The following is a 20,726-nucleotide window of genomic DNA, read 5'->3' as shown; positions in this document are numbered from 1 at the left end:
GTCCCGGCTAGTTCCCATTTTGCTGTTGATCACTGCTCCACCCAGATAGCCAACTTGTTTTTTGAAGCTTAAGTAAAAGAAATAAACTTGTACACTTTTAACCTACTAGAGAATAAAGTATGTGTGTTTCATAGAAGAACAGGCAAAAAGGTTGCAGGAATCCACAACATCTAGCTTTGAGAGACTGTATTTTCACAAATCAAAAATATCTGGTAATTATTCACGGTTTAGAATAGCATGCAAGGAAAACCTGAGGAGAATACAGGAATCAACTGAAAAACTAATGAATGTTAAGGGTAGAAAAAAGAATGAAAATAGAAATAATTGCAAAAACTGAAATATCAATGATAAATATAAAAAAACCCTAGTGATTTAAGTTTTTCAAGGTTTTATATACATCTTTTGAAGTATTTCTACCGAGAATTAATTCTTCAGTGCTCTGTATGTGGAGTGGGAGTGTGGTTTTGTTTCAGACTTGTCTTCCATTTGCAAAACTACAAAGATTAATTTTCTGTTTCATTTTCTGTTTCATAAAAGCAGTTACAATTCAAGAAAGAAACTGCATTTTATGTTTTATAAAAGCAATTACAATTCAAGAGTGAAACTTCAAGAGTCTATAGGCACATATGATGAGAAGCTCAACTTTATTTCAGACTCACTGAACACAGGTAATATACTCACTGTGGTTTATCCAAGCAAGTGATACAGCTATGAGACTCACACTGACATATCAGCTGGAATTCAAGTGCGCTTCTCCCCCTGCTTGTCTGTTGCAGGAACCCAACTTCACCCCACTGGAAAAAGAATAATTGGAACTACTCATGTACAAGAGCTCTTGCACATTCAGGCTTTAGCAATGTAGTAACAGCTTGGTAGCAAAGTCTGGATTGATCTTGATTGTACAAAATTACTGTAATTAATAATATTGGCTATTTGATCATGATAATTGTATTCCTCTGGACAATTATAACTATAGTCTGAAATATTCTTGCGGTCCCATGCATGGGGTTAGAGCCTTCCTCTCTGTGAGAAGCCCACAGCAAGCTAGTGGGGGTGTATAAACAGATGAGAAATCAACCATAGGGTGAGCATTTAAGGCCTTCATGTTAGTATGAAGCAGAAAATGGCCCTTTCATTACTAACAGAACTTAGTGACAGTGAATCAGTTTGTTAGGAAAGCATTTCTGGAGCAAAATAACCTTCCCTGGAAGTATATACTGATACCTCAATTCTCATTTGGCTGAACCTATACATGTAGTTACAGAAAATATTGAGCAGAAGGGTGAAAACCTTAACAAAAAGACATTTACTACGATAACCAAGTCAGTAGCAAGTGAGAGAACCCTGTTATTTTACTTCCGTGTAGTGTAAGAAAGTCAGACAGCCTGAACTTACATGTGAGTGAAAGAAAGAGGATTTGTTCCTTATAGATTTTCTTTAAAATTATTTATATCCTACTGCCCTGACAACTCTTTTTCTCCTGATGGTATATTTCTTATTACATGAAAACACCTTTTGTTTTAATGCACGAGGAAAAAACTGAATGAAATTTGGACAGCAAGAGCACTAACAAGGATGTGATCCTATCATATTTTTTCTCTACCATCTCTGCAATAAATGGAGCAGATAATGGTTCCTTAATAGCCAGATGTTTTCAGGTGAAGGGCATCCAGCTTCTACAGACATGCAGACCTATTTCCTATCAAATTTTCCTGTCCTTTTCTTCAAATTCATCTTAATTTTAGGCTACAAACAGGGAAAGAGTGTAATAAACACCCATTAAGGGAAACAAGGTTGGAACCTTTCTCCACATTTCAATGCAATCAAAAAACAGCTATTTGGTTTTGCTCTTAAAGTTGTTCCCCAACGACATTTGAATACCAACATACAGTGACAACATAGAGAAGCCCAGCTGAAGTGCTGAGTCAGAAATTACAACATTATCTACAGCAAAACCAGTGGGTTAAAGAAAAATATTTCTTTTAACATAATCCTATATAGCTGTGTTTTCAGGAGATATCCCCATCGGAAGTATGATAAATGCTAGCATCATATGTGCAACTCAGCAACATACAGTTGAAACTTTATCTATAGATCTTTGATAACCTCTGCATAGTAACACCTCTTCTCCAGCACAATGTCCCATTATCTTTGACAGTCTTCTGTTCAGACATCAAGATCTGAATGCAGAGAGATCACTGTTGGGACTGAATGCTTGCAAACTTTTGAAACATCATTACAGATGTGTTGCTTCTCTTGTTATTGAAGGTTTTACAGGCACACATTTTCACTGGATGGAGTCACAGGAAGATTCATACACTGAAAGAAATTCTCCTGAATGTGTTGGATTTTGAAGGTGAAGGAGAAGGAATTCTGAATATCCTACAAGCTTCTGTTGTGTGTGCTCCTGCTTTTGTTTGTTCTTTGTTATGTTTATTATTTTGTTCTTCCTTTTGTGACTGGAAACAATTACTAAAATTGTTTTTAGCATTTTCCACTAACAGAAAATTCATCGTAGTGTATGTTTATTCATGTCAGACTCAGAAGCATCAGCTTATTAACTAGAAAATATTTGCTTGATTGCTCACACAGCCTAATGCAACATCTCACGCAGCATTTGAAAGTCACAGTCTGCCTAATTATCACCATTTAGAGATAGTAGTGAAAGACTGCTTTTGGAACCCTAGCTGTGAAACCTATATTAGTATTGCCCTTTGCCTGGACTAATTAAGTTGCTAATGCAGCTCTGTTGTACCTGGTACCAGAGTTCCCTTCAGTGTATTTGCATAGCACGGCACTGTGCTGCATAGACAGGTCAGAGTAGCTAGCCTTAGCACAAGAATTGTACTTACCACCATTTGCTTTTCCATATAATGATGTGATACGGTATTATAAATACACTGGAACTCTGTTCCTATGCAGTTATGAAGGAATGTGTCTGGAGAAAACACATGGGCTTGGTCTCTACCTCCATCCAGTAGAGGAGATTTCTCAGGGTTTAGAGCTCCTAATTAAGCTAGGGAAGAAAACCATGTTTTCTTGACCTGTTACTAGCTACTCATGACCCACTCTTTGAAAAGATTTCTGAAATGAGTGCAATCAAACTTGCATGTAACTGTCTACACATGCAAAAATCAGATGCAATTTCTTGTTTTGAAATACTAAGATATCACATGAGTAATATACATGAGTATATAGATAAGATACATGAGTAATGCACTTCTGAATACTCTTAGAAACTGAACTTTCTCCTCCCTAGTAATGTATGTGAGCACAGCTATATGTCCATGCGCACAGCGCCTCAAGAGCAGGATTTTATCAGTAAAATGGCACCAGAACCCATTGAAAATCATTGCATATTATGGTTAAATTCCCTGACATGAATCCTGAGTACATATTTCTCTAAAGATGAGATACTCTTTACAAGGAAAACCATAAAACAGCTCTGAAAGACTTAAGAAAAAATGGTGCATTATCAGAGGGGGAGATAACATGGGAGAAGGCATCTCTCTTCATGGAGAATGTTGCACTTGCATTGGATTTTCCTGAAAGACAATCACACTCTGCCAGTGATATGGGAGTTTTATGCTCTATTATCAGAGAAACCTGAGGCATGCACTCACACCAGAGTGTACTTTTATTTACTGCCTCAAAGAGAAGGCATAGCTTTGAGAAGGACAAAGCCACAAAAGCCAGCAGAAGTTTGCAGGGTGCGTGCTGTGGGCTAGTACCTGCATTTTCATTTGGTTTGTGCAATTATTACTTTTGTAGAATTTAAAGATGCAAACATTTATACTAGTGTGTGTTCAAATGCAATTTTCATTTTCTAGGTTGCTTCAGGTATGAAGCAGAATTCTTATACTCCAGTAACACAGCTTATTGTAATTAATAAATATACTATTAGTGAACATGTGAAATCTTTATGAATGCAATCTCACTTTAAATCTGATGCTTCTTTAAAAGGATGAGTTCAAATAATCTTTTTATCTAAAATGACATTTCTACAGTCACTGCAATGTTATTTTTAAAAGCATGAACCTAAAAAACTAGTCAATAAAAACGTTCAGACATTTACTCTAACATTTCACTAATTTCTCCTCCTTCTCTGAAAATTTTTCTCAGAGTTTGCATCTATATCCTCTACAGTAGTAAAATCAACAGAAAAGAAAATACTGTTTAAAATTTCTTCATGGCTGTTCCTCCTGGGGATAGATCACTTCAGATATATGTCCTAAATTGGGAAAAAGAATCAATGTTATCTAGTTTTTGACAGCTAGAAGAGCTCAACACTGCTCAGTTTTCAAATGAATGTGTGGCAAAACTGGATTTAATTAATCAACTGCCAGAACTTTGCATGCTTTCTGATTGGCAGAGATGGCATTTTAAGTCACCTAGGCGCTTCTCCCTCTTTCACTTCTAGAAAAGTTTTTACTGCCTTTTTTCTCTTACATGCAACTTTCCCTGTGGACCTGGCTTAGATTATGTAACTGTCTTCGAAAAAAGAAGACATATCTCCTGATAATAGCAACACTCAGACTAGAAGTCCTGTCTACATGTTGTCATCACCATATAGGCATACTCTGCAGCCTCACAGTCACAAGAACAACTGAAGAAACCCTGCTTATCCCAGAACTGTTCACTAACTAGGACAAATGCAGGGATATGTGGGTGGCTAAGAGGACACAGTCGTGGATGTGGAATCCAGAAAGACTGAATTTATTCGTAGACTTGGCTGGACTGCAGAAACTGATTCAAGGAGAAGACGGTTTCCCATATTTCACTGGTTCCCAAAAAGTGCACCTATTCTTTTCAGAATAATAATATCAACGGTACAAAGATCGCAGTTTTGTTCTAAGGAAGGGATGGGATCCAGATGACTAATTTCCCAACTTGTAGAGAAATGTCTGAATTACCATGGCTCATGTGAATATCTGTATGAAGAGCTCTCTGATTTCTAGAGCATTGCTGAGTGACTAGTTCTGCTCAGTTACCTCCACCACTTGCGAAGCAGGAAAAAAAGGGGTAGTGGGGGGTGTGAAGCTGTGTATGTGTGTGGGTGGGTGTGAGCAATCAGGTCTTAGATACCAAAGACTTACCCTCTTTTGAAAACAGTAATCAGAAATCCAGTCAAAACCTATTGGAAAAGGTCTGCTTTCTTAAAAGCTTCATTATCTTTTTTAAGGCCGCCTCTCCTGCCCTTGTTTTCAGCAAACAGAATTCAGGCTTAGCGTTGACATGCTGATATGTCATAGCTCACATCTTGAAAGTATGTAAGCATATAAGAAGTTTATGATGTCTGCAATTACTAGACAGAAAGGAGAAACTGCCCTTGACTATTCAGACAAATATAAAAGATCAATAAATTTTAATTTCCTGTAAAGTGCATCCTTAATGAGCATGCTTACTATTATTTTAATATATATCCTTTCTTACTGTTTCATAAGCTGATCAAATCAGTAGAAGTAGAAAACAGTTTTGGGTTTTTTTTTAATACAACCTTGTATAGGCTTCAAAGACATGGTGGGAGAAGAATATAGAAGAGGGAATAAAATTGCTGATTTTAATAAAGAGAATAAATAGAACTCTTCATAGTTTGATACAATTCTGGAACAAATTAAATATATCTCCAAATCAACAAATCACAGAATTGTCAGTCTTGAAACAGTCTTGAGATTGTCAGTCTTGGCATTTTAACTGCATAAGTCATGATCTAGAGGAAGGCTTTGGGTGCAAAAGGCTTTGTTACCCATTGCTACTCAGAAGGCTCTGAGTTGCCCCTTACTGCACTTTCAGATTTCTAAAAAGCCTTTCTTAGTTGCTCTTTTTTTTGTTTGTTTTGGTTTGGTTTGATTTTGGTGTTGGTTTTGAATGCTGAGGAAAGTATACCTTCCTATGTGCAACTTTCCTTCAAAAACTGTCCATGGTTACTGAATATGTAAACCCAAAGGAACATATAAATTAAATTACTTCATATAAATGAAAAGTACTTTGATCATCTGATCTCACTCCTCTCTTAGAGACAACTGGAAGTCATGTAAGTATCCTGCAGTAACTTAGCACTGTATATTGCCATCCTTATGCAAATGGTTTGACAATCTGAAGATGCAATAAAAACATTAAATGTTCTGTATTGGCAAAATAATCCAGCTGCAACTACTGACAGTTCTAGCAAAATTCATCCTGGACCTCTGCACCACTGGCTCTCCCAGTAGCATGAACTTGTTCTGGCCTCAGGCATGGCACACAAATTCTCCCCACACAGTCAAGAATGTAAGCTGTTGAGGAAGGAAAGGTAAAAAGCTCACCAGCATAAAGCTAATTCATATAAAATGCCTGAAGGAGCCTGAACCAGCGAAGTGAGTTTATACCAGATCATCACTCTTGCCACAGCGCTTTTGATCTGGAACTATGAGTCTCAAAACTGACTTTAGTGTACTGTCAATACATATCTTCCATCACCTATTTATAAAACTAAATAATAGTATTGCTCTCATCTCAGATACTTTGTGGAAGAAATACCTACCTAGGCCGTGACATGTTTTAATATTTTGAAGCCATGAACGTAAATGGCCTCTACATAAACATCACCATCAACCCCATGAGAGAGTGATTATATGAATATGAAAAATATGTTGGACCACCATGTATGGCTCCAGATTTTCTGCAGTTACTTTGCTAGCTCATGCATTAGCATGGAATTCGGTGCAGGGCCATCTACCAAATTTATAATTGCAGAAAATTAGATTGTAAGGAGCAATATACTACCACAGTTAGTGGCAACACTTATCAGGCTGGTTTTCATACATCTGTGTGGGAAGCAGCTGGCAGACCTCAGGGCACTTAGCTACCACCCTGGCAGCTTGAGGAGAAGAAAACAGTCATTAAGATTCATAACTTGTCATTTACTGACAGTTTTCTTACATCATATAGCACTGTTACTGAATGCATGCATGAGCGGAAAATAACATTCAGGTACCTGTTTGGTTCAGCACAAAGGAGAAAGAAGGAAGAAACTCTTCTCTTTAGGATGCTTTTTTGCAAGAAGAGGAGGCAGGGGGTCTGTGTGCTTTACCTCTTGGGCCTGGGCCTGGGTGATGCCTGTTCACTGCATGTAATCAGTGTCACTGCTATCTGCAGTTCTTAAAATTTCCTTTGCAAGAGTTCTGTAAGACAGTTCAGTTTTGCTGGCTGAGGTGAAACATGATGTGAAGCAGTCTACCTTCGAGATCAGAAAGGAAGATTTGAGAAGCCCTGATGGTGCTTTCCATTCTCCGTCATCTTCCAAATACTCATATTACCATGAGCGAGTTAATGCTGCAGATTTTGAATACATTAAGTGCCATCTACTCTAAAGACTCAGAGCTGAGCCAGATGGCACATCTGACTGCGGTGTATGCGAGACACTGTACTACTCCTGGTGTGAAAAGCAGAAAGTGAAGCATCAGGGGGTGAGACCAGAAGCTAGTTTACCAGAGATCTCTCTTGCAGTTCTGACCTAGGGAAACTATCATCATTTAAATGGTGTGACTATTGCATATAGATCTGAGTAAACATACAATGTAGTTGCTCTGCTATCATTTGTTATAAACATCATGGGAGATAAAAACCAGAGTGAAGTAAAGGACATTGAACAAAATGGAACAAAATGGAAGTAGCAGATAGAAATGCTCTGTGATTTCCTTAACACGCAAGCACATACAATAGTTCCTTCTGCACTTGGAATTCAACATGCATGAATCAGCGTATCTGATATCAGTAATTACAGCTATAAATGCACAGCTATTAGGCACTCATTTTGTGTAGCTTGGGAGTAGCCTACCAGGAATAAAAAGGTCCTGAGCAGATGCAAAGGGTTTGTAACCATTCTCAAGCACCAAGCAGCCACCGCCACCTGTGCAGCCTTCGGTTGTGCGACAGAGATACAGCCCCAGCACTCTGTTCCCTGGAAAGAGCTCAGGCCCCTGTGGAAAACACATTCCCTTGAACACAGCAGTGAGGTGTGTAAGGTGGGTGAGGGTCTTCCCAACCCCACATTTTCTTCAGCAAGAAATCTTCGTGTGTTCATTGTCCCAGCTTCCCTTCCACATTCAATCACCCACACTGATGTACAGCCTTCCTCACTGTCCTCCTCCTCAATACCTCCCCGAAGCCTACAAAACCAAAACGCGGGAAGTACGTGCCATCAGGGGAATTAACAACTTGGATTTTTGGCCTTCCCCGGTTGCCCAAGCAGATGCTACAGTGACATTTCTTGTGTGGTCCCACTCAGGGTGCATGTGTCTCCTGGTGGCCCGCTCAAAAGTAGTTTTATGTGAGAAGCAGTACTTGGAGCTCACAGCCCTGGAGAAACCACAGGAGAGGCAAGGAAGCGAGCATGCGTGCGTCAGACAGGGACCCTTTGGTGCAGGCCGCCAGGCTGGGCTCCGCGGCTGGCCGAAGCAGAGTCCCTCCTTCAAACAGGGGCCAACAGGTGCTGTCACGCCTCAGCACACCACCCCCGCACGCAGCCCTCCGCCAGCCCTCGCAGCCTTGTCTCCTGGGGATCGAGGGCCACCAGCCGCCAGCCCTGGGGCCCCGCGGCGCTTCCACTAGCCCCCCGCGCCCGCAAACGCAGAGCCAGAGGCAGGCGGCGAGGCGGGGCACCGCCAGGGCTGCGGGCGGGAGGGGCGCACAGGCCGGGAGCGCCGCGCACGGCCCCGCCGCCTCGGCCCCGGGGCGGGCGGGAGCAGCCGGCCCACGGGCGGGGCCTGGGCCTCGGCCCGCCGCGCGGCGCCGCCCCCCCTCACGCCGCCCCCCCTCACGCCGCCACACACCGGTGCTGGAGGTAAGGGAGCTGCGGCGCGGCCGTGCGCGCGTGTCGGGGGCGGCGTTCCGGCCCCCCGCGCCGGCCTCGGGGGGCTCGGCGGGGGGCGCGGTGGGGACCGGAGGGCGGGGGGAGGCCTCCCGGCGGGCGGGGGACGCCTGGCTGGCGGCCGTCGCAGGCTGGCCGCGGGCACCCGCCGGGTGAGGCGGGTACATCCATACGTGCGGTGCCTCCGTGTTTTCCTGCCGTGTTACCCCCCGCCCCCGCTCCCCGGTGGGATGGGCGGTTTCGCCGCGTGGGGGGGGGGTGGGGGGTGTGAGCGGGAAGGGGTCTTGCTTCGGCGGGTGCAGTCCGTTTTTCGCCCGATTGTATTTTTAGGGCTCTGTGTGTGTGTGTGTTCTCCGCAAGGAGCGGGTCTGTGGGGGAAGCCGGGCGGCGTGGGGCTGAGGAGGGAGCGCTGGGGCTGGGGCAGGGGCAGGTGCCGGGCCGGGCGCGCCGGTCCCTGTCCGCGCTGGGCAGCCCCGCCTGCACCCGAGGCCGCGCCGGGGGCTGACAAAACGCCTCATTTCTGGGCTTTTTGCGTTTGTTTGGGGGGTGTGTGGGGCGGATTTTTCTGTGAACTTCAACGGACTTTTAGGTCTCTTAACTGTGGGATTGTAGCTTTTTTAAGGGAGAAGAAAACAAACCAACTCCGCAGCGTTGAGGGAGTTGTGAGGGTCGCCCCTGTGCCTGAGGCTGTCCCAGGGCTGAGGTGCGGCGGCTGGAGGAGCCCCTTGCGCGCGCGCAGCCCGCCCTGCCGGGGTCTCGTGGCGGCGGCCCCGGTGCCGCGGGGGGAGCGGGTCTGCACCGGGGCGGTTCTGTGCGGGTGGATTTCGCTGAATAGCGTCCGGCAGCGGGAAACTCAAAAATTACCTCTGAGTACCATAAAGTGGCCTTTCTAAAGTTGCATCGTTTCCAACACACCGTATGTCATCAGAGGTTTTGGGGGGTTTGTTGGTTGGGTTTTGTCTTCCTTCTTATATTTAATGCTGCGTCTTTAAAATAGAGCTATGGTACATGCTGTTGCTCTGGGAAAAACTTGGTGAGGATATTATGTTAGCTTTCCCAAAGGAAATGTAAATACACTTACATCATTTTGCTTCTAAAAGTGTATCACTTAAGGTGAAGAAACAGTGGCTTAGTTCTTTCTGTTTTGTTAGTTACGTGTTTGTGTGAATGTTTGAGCTGAGGTTTTGGTTGTATAAGGTGGAGGAGGGCTCAGATCAAAATTAAAAGTACAGAAACTCTTCTTAAAATGAACCTAACTGGCAGTTTGGGAATTAGTGAATGTATATTGTAGCACCTATGGGTTTTTATGTCTCAAATTTATAGGATGTTTATCCCATTCTTTCTTATGGTAGAGGTGCTTTTTAATAAAGTTCATTAAATGTTCTCTCAGAATTCTTTGATCTTCGAAGGAGAGAATACGTAGTCTGGTGAGTGCCTAATGTACTTTTAACTCTTAACTCTTTCAGAACCTAAAACCCATAAATAATTCTTAATTAATTATTATGTCACATCTCTTCATCCACCCAGATAATTCCATCTTTAATGTACTTTTTTGTCTTGTAGCCATCTCAGAATTGATTCATGGAAACCAAAATTGAACACAAGTATTTACACATTTTGTTTTTAATAGTCAGTTTCTGGTACTTAATATATTGAGGGAAAAATAAAATGTGATTTTAAAAATGTTCCTCTTCACTCATTTTACTGTGTTTTATCTCTTTCCTGGATTGTTCCCCTCCCCCAGTTAGATGAAACAGGGAATGGAAAATCATGTTCTAAGTTTAGGAATTGCTCCTTAAACCATTAAAAACAGCAGGAGGTTTCTTTCACTGAGTTCAGCTGGTGCTAGTTTAGGGCTGTTTATAGTCTTTAGTTATGTATTTAGGTCTTGATACTGGGAGAATTGAAACGTGCCTAAAAATAAGCATGTGCTTACGTGGTTTGTTGTAATAGTATGTGTTTGTGGAATGGTGTTGATTTTCTTTGTTTTGTTTCTTATCTAGGCTGTAGGTAGCTAAGGGATTTCCTTTTTTACTTTTGACACCAGCAGGCTGAGCTAGTAACTATAAAAAAAATATTTTTGTGGCTCATGTAATGTAGTCGATACAGTGTTCAAAACATGCCTAATGATTCTTGCAGCTCTGTGTGTACAGTGTTTACTGGCTGTGTGTTTATGGTCTGTGTAACCAAGGCATGTTAATTGTGTTGGTGTTCTTGGCTAGAAGCTTCTTAGGATAGAAGCTGACAACAGCCTTTACTTAGGACCTGTTCATAAGGTGCTGCCTCCCCTTCTTCTCCCAGCTCCTATTTGCTTTTAAGAGGAGGTAAGAGCTGGCACACCTTCTATGCTGTTTTCAGCACCCTGCAGGATACAGTGCTGTGCTAACAATTGCGGAGAGGCTGTCTAAGCATTTGTGTTACACAACAGTTGCAGAACGTATACTTGTTGGTGTTGCAGTGTGGTTACTTTGGTTACTTGATCTCCTATGACAAGGTGACCCACTTAGTGGATGAGGGAAAGGCTGTAGATGTTGTCTGCCTAGACTTTAGTAAAGCCTTTGACACTGTCTCCCACAGCATTCTCCTGGAGAAACTGGCTGCTCATGGCTTGGATGGGTGTACCCTGCACTGGGTAAAAAGCTGGCTGGATGGCCGCGCCCAGAGTGGTGGTGATGAACAGAGTTAAATCCAGTTGGTGGCCAGTCACAAGTGCAGTTTCCCAGGGCTCAGTACTGGGGCCAGTCCTGTTTAATGTCTTTATCAATGATCTGGATGAGGGGATCGAGTGCACCCTCAGTAAGTTTGCAGATGACACCAGGCTGGGGGGAGTGTTGCTGTCCTTAGGGCAGGCAGGCTGTGCAGAGGGACCTGGGCAGGCTGGAGCGATGGGCCGAGGCCATTCCTGTGAGGTTCAACAAGGCTCAGTGCCGGGTCCTGCCCTTGGGTCACAACAAGGCCATGTAATGCTGTAGGCTTGGGGAAGAGTAGCTGGAGGAAAAGGACCTGGGGGTATTGATTGACAGCCTGCTCAGCATAAGCCAGCAGTGTTCCCAGGTGGTCAAGGTCAACAGCATCCTGGCTTGATGAGAAATAGTGTGGCCAGTAGGACTAGGGAACTGATTGTCCCCCTGTACTTGGTGCTAGTGAGGCCACCTGTGTTCATTTTTGAGCCCCTCACTACAAGAAAGACATTGAGGTGCTGGAGTGTGTCCAGAAAAGGGCAATGAAGCTGGTGCAGGGTCTGGAGAGCAAGTCTTAGGAGGAGCAGCTGAAGGAACTGGGGTTGTTTAGCCTGAAGAAAAGGGGGCTCACAGGAGACCTTACCGCTCTGTACAACAACCTGCAAGGAGGTTGTAGGCAGGTGGGTGCTGGTCTCTTTTGCCAAGTAAAAGTGACAGGATGAGTGGAAACAGCCTCAAGTTGTATGAGGGTAGGTTTAGATTGGATATTAGGAAAAAATTTCTTCACTGAAAGGGTGGTCAAGCATTGGAACAGGCTGCCCAGGGAAGTGGTTGAGTGACCGTCCCTGGAGATAAAGACATGTAGGTGTGGCACTTGGGGACATGGTTTAATTGTGGATTTGGCAATGCTAGGTTAACATTTGGACTCAATGATTTTTTTTTTTCCAACCTAAGAAATTCTGTGATTCTACTGCTGCTAATTATATGGTGCTATAGTTGAAATTTGTGTACTGTGGAAGTTAAAAAGCAAATTTCACTAATTGGGCAAAATGAAATGTGCACTTGGAAGCATATAGATGAACAGTTTGGTATTGGTATATGTTGTAATGTTCAAAACCCCATATTGCTTGGAACTGAATAGTAAACTCTGCAAAAATTTAGATGCAATGAAGTGCTTATCTAAATGAAGTCTTACTGACAGTGCTAAGCAGGGATTGGGAAGGCGGTCCTCATGCCTTTCCTGCCAACCAGTGTTAGGTAGAGCTTGGAACATTATTCATCATCTAGGTGTAATTTGTGTTTAAACCTATCTTATACTATATCTGCTTGTTGTGGGCCCACACCCCTGATATTCTGAATTTTATTTTCCCTAAATAGATCAAGTGTCTGATTTGTCATGGTGGATTCCTGCTGTCCAGGAATGGATCCTGGATCCAGGTGGATTCCTGATTATGAGGTCATGTGTCTTGTCTTATTCTTCAAGTTTGTACAGTCCAGAAAGAGCTTTTTTCCTTCTCTGTGAGGAATAAACTTCCAATTCCTCCCTCAATGAGCTGGAAATCCCAACTTTACCTTTGCTTTTCATTCTGCAGTTGTGAACTAGCAAACTATATCAGCCTGTTGTGAGGTACAATATCTACCATTTTATTGTTATTTCCTCCTTGCTGTAAAACTGGCTGTTTAATTTGTGATCAGTGAAGTAGGGGGAAGTTGCAGGTGTTGCAAGTGCCTTGTATACTTTCACCATTGTCCAGATGTTTTGTATTTTGAAATAGGAGATTTTTAAAAACTACAAATTGTAGTAGGCTTGCGTTACTTTCTTCAGGATGTCACAGCTATGATCTGTATCATAATCAAGAAGTAATTTACTTGTAAGATTTTATGTGGTGCTGTGTACATGCACAGTCATAGGGTGCTTCTGTCTAGTAAAGCAGGTGCTGAATTATGGCCATTTTATTAACCATGCTCATTTTTGTTGCTAGCACTTTTAGCTTGGGATTTGTGTCTTATGTGACTGCATGCCACCCAGCCAGCCCCCTGTGTTTGGTACCTTTTGGTTTATATGTGATCCTTGTTGCTGCAGTATTTCAAATTCTATAAATAGTCATATACCTTTTAAAACATCTCTTTGAGGCCAGTAACACCCATATTACACAATCAGGAGCTGAGACACAGAGGCTGAAAGATTCATCTAGTGCTGTGTAAGAAGTGCCCATCTGGAGGTCACAGCCCCGTGTTTATAAGATGATTTTTATCGTCTCTTAGCGGGGACCAGTTCACTGTGAATCATGAAGCTCATCCTATGAAATCCAGGGATCTGGAATCAGGTTGTGCTTGGCTTGTTTTGTCTTACTCACAATTTAGTGTCCTTATAACTTACTGTGGTGGCGGTTTTCTGGCACATGAAGGTACAAATTGGAAAGCCTATCTTGGTGTCCTTTGACTAGAGCTGCTAGTTTATGATCGGATTATATTAAGTATAATGGACAGCAATACAAAGATGGTTCAATTACACAAATACTTAAAAAATTGAATACCATTCAACAGTAGAAATACTGTGTAATTTACAAATGCAGTTATGAAATCTTGTGCACAACTCCAGAAACATAGCTGTGCTGTTTGAACTGAAGGAAGCTGCTAGTGCTTAACTTTATGATTTGATGAGCAGTGCAGTTTAATGGGATGTTGCTTTCAGCACCAAAGGTGACTAAAAAATACTGCAACTGTTGTGGCAGTTTGCCACTTTTTTGACTGTGGTTGCACAACTATTGGTGAGGCTTTGTGATAATATCAGATCACTGAGCTGATCCAAGTTAAAAATAACTTTGCAAGAACAAAAGAAATTGGTGTGGAGGGCAGCTATTTTTCATCTGACTTTTAGCTGGTGCAATTTGCTGGTACAGCCGTTTGTGAGGTTGTGCTGTGGGGGTGTGTCAATAGCAGTCGGGAAGTGGAAGAGGATTGGAATTAGCACAGTGAGATCTGTTAGCTTCTTTTGCTCTTGGGAAAATAGTACATGAGATTGCTGTTGGCATTTCTGTAAAGAGAGAGAAACTTGTTTGCTTGGTTGTAACAGCAGGTGTCCCCATCATGTCCCGTCCGTATCAGTCCAAATTTGGCTTTCTGTGTCCATCAGGGCTTTTTCTCTCGTTGCCATGAGCTATTGCGTAGCAAAGCCCATGCTTGGACCTGTGTCTGCAAAGGGAGTGAATGGGCTGGATTCTCCTCAGGCTCTTTTGTACCCCAAACTTCCTGTCCATCTCTGTACGGAAAAGTAATTTGCTTTTTTCTCCTGCTGAGTTTGTTTTCATGAGAAGTTCTTGGCCTGCATACTGGTGTGAGTCAGCTAGATGCCAGGGGGTACATCCATGCAGCTAAATGATAGCTTAATTGTAGCAAGGGTGTGCCTGTCACTCTCTGGTCTCAGTGGTGTAGCTAGTCCCAGCAGCAGCAGCTGGGCAAGCAAGGAGATACCAAGACTGGCAAGCTGATGGGAGCCCCAGGTCTGTACCGGCACTGGTAGCTTGTGCTGGCCTCTGCCCTGTGTTAGTTTGCAGCTCTTGTTGGCTGGCTTGCGTACAAAGGTTTCCCAGTGCTGGAATGGCACTCCCATCTAGTTACAGAAACTCTTGTGAAGTCTTCTGCCGTTAGCCGTAAGACCATGAGAGCCAGCAAGCATTTCCTCTTAATTTGTTACAAACTGTTGTTTCTTCCCCAAATCAATGGTTGATTTTTTTTGTTGTTGCTGTTCATGGAGAGGATTAACTGCATGAGATGGTATGTCTCAAACTGCATTTGCTCATTACTGATGATTTGTGAGGCAAAAATAGGGTCACAGGCTGCATGTCACATGGCCTTAATTTTTTTTTTGCTTACTAGAGGTTTCTGCTGGTTTCTTGAGTGATTTGGAGGACAGTTTCTAATCTGTTGGCTTTTACAATTTAGGAAATGTGTTTTCTTTGTTTGGTTTTATTTTTCCCCAGCAAACTCAGTTGTTGGTAAACCATTCTAAGTGCTCAAGACCCAGAGAGATGGGGAGTAGCCAAGTTATTTTGGTAATGTAAAAATCCATTGCATCCACTGCTGCTGTCTCTCTCTAATTAGAAGATCAAAGAAAATACTTCTTTTGGGTCAAGATAGCAGTCTTCATGGTCATATACCTTCCCTAACCCGAACTGTGAAGTTGTAGGATTATTAAAAAGGAGTTTATAAATTCATGGGCTTCCTGTTACAGCTATAGATGGAAATCTTCAGACAGTGATTGAACTAAATTGAAAATTCTGGGATTCCTTGGATACTGCTAAGATAACTTTCTGCCTTGAAAGGTTCTACAGATGTTCTTTCCCTTTGTACCTAATTGAAGTCCTGGTTTTAATGTGTCATGAGTCAAAGCTTTTTGCCTGAGAGTAATGCAATGTTTGCATGAGACCGTGCCCAGGTTTACAGTGTGGCCATTAGCACTACATGGCTTGTTGGTGCTTCCTTCTCAGTAGGAAGGTGTGTGTCTGCCATGGTATGTCATTAGCTTTTCTGCCAGTCATTGATAACAGTAGGACAGTGACTGTTTTTTAACCTCGCGAAAAGAACCGAAAACATATCAGGTCGGAACACTGAACCTGATTTTCAGTAGTGCTGAGTTAAGTTTTTTAGAACTTGTTCTAAAATTACTTGTGTTGTTTGACATTCAGAGCTCCAGTAAGGGACGTGTCATGGACCTTTGTCTTTAGCAGTGCTTCTCTTGTTCTAATGTCTTAGACATTTGAGACAGCTTGTATACTGATCTGTTTGAATACACAAATAATTTTGTATGTGTAATTCTAAAAAAAAATACTACTTTTTCTGAGTGATCTTGTATAAGATCACTCAGAGCGCTGGATGAGTAGTCTGGAAAGAAAAAGGCACATGTGGCTTTTCTGGCATGGAAGAGCACACCATTAAGTCAAACTTGAGTACTCAGGTTCTGCCAAAACTGTTGTCTTTGCTTGATTCTGAGTGGCATGGAAGTCAGTATGGATGATCACATAACAGTGCATGAGGGCAGGTGCACACAGAAGCCTTTGAGGGACTGGTACCTTAGTCCTTTATTCCTCACTCAACCTTGCATGCACTTTGAGAAAAGATACTTTCACATTCAGAGTGGTAGTGGAAGCTCCTGGGAGGGAGGAGAGATGTCCCACCAATTTCAGTCACTCTCTTCAACACAGAAACAAAGAAAGTACTATGAAGAGGTTTTTGGCTAGGAAACAGAAAAGCTTTTCATGGGACTCCACAGCTTCTAATTTTGTTTTTAATACAAACATGATGATGTAACAAGTAATCTCGTTAAATAATGATACTTGTACATGTCATGTTATCAGGTTTTGTTTACACTTTTGCCAACTATTCACAGAATGCTACAGTAGGACTCTAAAGTATTGCAGATGGAGGGAACATTTTGTATGGAGGACAGGACAACAGGAAATGGCCTCGGGTTATGCTAGAGGAGACGGATGCAATATTAGGAAAAATTTCTTCACTGAAAGGATGGTCGGGCATTGGAACAGGCTGCCCAGGGAGGTGGTGGAATCGCCATCCCTGGAGGTGTTAAAAAAATGCATAGATGCTTAGTGCCATGGTTTAGTGGTGGTGGACTTGGCAGTCCTGGGTTAACAGCTGGAGTTGATCTCAAAGGTGCTTTTCCAACCTAAATGATTCTATGATTCTGTTTCTAACTGGCAATAGAAGTCTGAATTGGAACCTTACTTTGCTTCAAGGCTTTGCCGGTCTTTACGCTAGAAGTACTAGAAACTACTGGGTATGTGGATGAGTAAGGATCATAGTCTTTCATGATTGTTTTTTCCCTGGTGGTTAGAGTTCTGCTGAAATGTGTGGTGGTGATACAGAGATGTGGTACTGCTGGGACTACTTTAATTTTCAGTCATGTCAATATGGTGATTCTTAGCATACGCAGAAAGCAGAGATGGCATTGTCAAAGAAGCAATTTGATGTGTGATTTCTAGGCAGAAAAACAGACATAGAATGTTATTGCTTGGTGTGCAAGAAATAGAGCCCGAGTGAGATATTAAAAGTACCTAAAATTAAAACACAACTACCTCCGTAATTTTAAGATACCTTTTAAAAATCTGTTGTAACTAGAAAAAAGAATGAATTTAGGAAAAGCTTGAGGGACACAGATTCTGAAAAGGAAGAGTTTCAGACCTCTTCAATAAAATAATCCATAGTAATTCAGAAGGACCACTTAAATGGCAATGGGAATGGCATATTGGTTTTGTTTGGTTTGTGTAGGAATACATGCTAAAATGTTCACTGTTAAATTAACATTTCAGTTGTATGTTAAAAAAAAACAAACAGTTTTTCAGAGCCAGGAATAAAGAATGAGTAGCTTATAACCAACTATAAATAATTAGGGTAAGACGGTCCATTAATTGCTTCACATCTGAAATGTATTCTTAAGAGTGTTTTATTCAAAGTCTTATGCTTTAGTGTTTGGAAAAAGAAACTCCAACAGCAGGAGGAGTGTCCTACTTGTTAGGTCTCAAAATATTGCTTAAGTCTTGGAGTATTTAAACTGTCATCTTTGCTCAGTTCCAAGCCCTCTGTCTGCAATTATGTAGAACATGGGCAACTAATTTTGACCTATCTGTGTGGAAATGCTTTGTCTGCACATATTAAAACAGCAGATTCAGTGTACTGGGGTGTTCTCATGCAAAATAGTTAAGAAACATACCAGTACAGTGCCTAGCTAGATGGGATGTTTTTTAAGCTTGTCCCAATGCCTTTTTTTAGGGTTTACAAGGTTGTGTCTCTTCAGGTTACTATTGTGCTAGAGAACATACCAGTTTTTGTTGCATGTTGGTGTGTAACTAGGTGTGACTTCTGTCATTTGCATAGCAGTCTGAAGTGTTAATGCGGACAGGCAGACCCCACCTGGGACTGTCCACGCCGTTTGACCAGCTTTTCATAGCTGGGTGGCAAAACTGGAGTTTTTGAGCAGTGAATGAATACTTGGAGTCACCTACAGCCTGTAGAGCCTGCAATGAAGGCAGTGTTTCCCTCACCTATGTCTCCTTACCTCAGAAGACTAGGTTATTATTATTATGTCAGCACAGGCCTTCCTGTTGTGCTCTAATTAGCCAAGAGCAAGCATACAAAGCTTCAGGATAAAAGAAGAAACACATTTGATGCCACTCCTCAGAGTTACTGTTTCTCAAACTGAGATTATTGCCTTCTGTTTGCAGCTGAACTGATCAATTAATTTCCTCTTTCTCCTCTTTCCAGTAAGTCATTAAACTAATTATTCCATTGTGAATTAGTACTCTTTTTTTTTTTTTTTTTCCTTTTCTGTATAGGCTTGGTTGTAAAGGGAGGTCTATAATGTGCACTCATCTCACTTTTAATTTTGAAAGATACTGTGCTTGCTATGGGAAGGCTGATTGTGTTGTAAGATGAATATACCTTGCAACAAGAAAGGAAATTGTAATTTCAGTGACTCAGCAATGTGCATTAACAGTATTTTCTTACTATATGAATAGTTAGAAATGTTATTTAGAAAGGAAGAGCGAGCCATGGTCTACTCTTATCTTTGGGGGATCCAGTTTCTGCATTTAGCTGGAGTTCCTTGGAGTCTGGACTCCATTGTACTGAAGTCCAAACAGGATGTCTTGCATGTTACTGACCTCTAAGTTGACTCTGACAAGCCTTTCAGTGTTTGAACCTACCCAGCTTCTTTCTGCTTCATGTGCTTTATGTCATAGAGGTGACAGGAGGTGTACAGGGTGGAAAATGCATTTGAAGATTGACATGTCAAGCTGACAGTCAAAGAGCAGTACCCTCTTTCCCTTAGTTTCTCCAGAGGAAGAGTTAAGGATCCCTACAGTAGTTTTATGCTGCAGAACTCATTTTTTGAACCTGCTCAAGAAAGATCACTGTGGTTTAATTGCATTTGTGACTTTGGTGCAGCCCCAAAGCAGTTGTGCATTGTAGGAGTATCCCATCTCATATTTTGGTGCTTGAATTTATTTACCTGTGATATAAGAATGATTATTTTTTAGCAGTTGTTTGATCTTATGTGGAGGCCAATTAACTAGTAGACAGCCATGAACATCTGTACAATTACTGAGTGCAGTTACCTTTAGCACTTGCTTTGACTCCTCCCAGTTTGTGCATACACATTGCGGAGTTTACCTGTCATTCAGAATTTCCCTTTGCATCTCACCACTTGTATTTGGGTTCCAAGTTTGGTCTGAAGTGATGATTTGTGGCCATAGAATGTTGAAACCTAACCAAGACCCTTTTGTGCAGTCCCACTGTTTGTGTTTCCTTTGTTAGTTTGCCACACAGGCTTCTCCACAGCCTCTCCCTCTGACACATGTAGAAGCTGAAGTGGTGACATCTGAGTCTGGGTATTCTTTGGACGAGCAAAGCAAGTCCATGCTAGGGGTAGGTGTGTGTATGTGTGTGCCCTGATGCAAGATTGAAACCGGGCTTCTGTCTGGCCACAGGCTGCCCATGTTTCTTTTAGGCTGGCAAAGACCTATCTAGTAGGTCTTTGTACGAGACCTGTACTAGTGGTCTTCCCAGTGGCAGCCTTGCTGGTGCCCTAAATCAGACTTGTGGCACAATGGTCTGGGCAGGTGTGCCACAGGACACAGCTGGCAGAGGGGAGACATCAGTGCAGTGTTGATGCAGGTGACTGATAGCGAGGAGACTTGCATCTGGGGTACATGTAACATATTAACTGTAAAGAACTGACGCACATATATAATCTCTGGCTGGTTTGGGTCTATGTTCAACTTACAAATGGATTGTGAAAGTCAACCGTGTTTCAAGGACTGCTTGATGCCTTTGGTCATGATCTGGTATTAGACAACGGAGTGTGGCCTTTCAAATTTCATTCTTCTCTCATCAGGTAAAAAAAATGGCTAAAGAACAAATATCTTTTATTAAAGTAAGCCATTTAGAGAGAACTGTAGTATTAAAAAAAATGCATCTGCATGTAATAAAAAAAAGCCTGTGTATAGGAAGCTAAGTTGCTTAACTTCATTATTTTAAATAATAATGTATATTGCTAGGTCATAATCTAACTTTGTGCATTTGTCTTTCAAAGGGGATATACTGTAGACTGATGTATTTATTTTTTTTCCCTCATGCTGAGGCAGGCTACCAAAACACTGCAGTGGTTTATTTCAGAAATA

At 42.1% G+C, this 20,726-nt stretch overlaps 1 protein-coding gene across 1 annotated transcript in view; it reads left to right on the top strand.

Moving 5' to 3' along the window:
- The first annotated feature begins 8,694 nt into the window (after positions 1–8,694).
- Positions 8,695–20,726, top strand: part of PIP5K1B (phosphatidylinositol-4-phosphate 5-kinase type 1 beta) — a 122,852-nt gene continuing 110,820 nt past the window's right edge. The window contains exon 1 of the mRNA XM_055699898.1: positions 8,695–8,824. The gene's annotated coding sequence lies outside the window, so the exon portion shown is untranslated. The remainder of the gene's footprint in view (positions 8,825–20,726) is intronic.

This window comes from Falco cherrug, chromosome Z (assembly GCF_023634085.1).
Source record: "Falco cherrug isolate bFalChe1 chromosome Z, bFalChe1.pri, whole genome shotgun sequence".
In the NCBI taxonomy this organism is placed as follows: domain Eukaryota; kingdom Metazoa; phylum Chordata; class Aves; order Falconiformes; family Falconidae; genus Falco; species Falco cherrug.
This window is presented reverse-complemented; position numbering and strand designations above follow the sequence as displayed.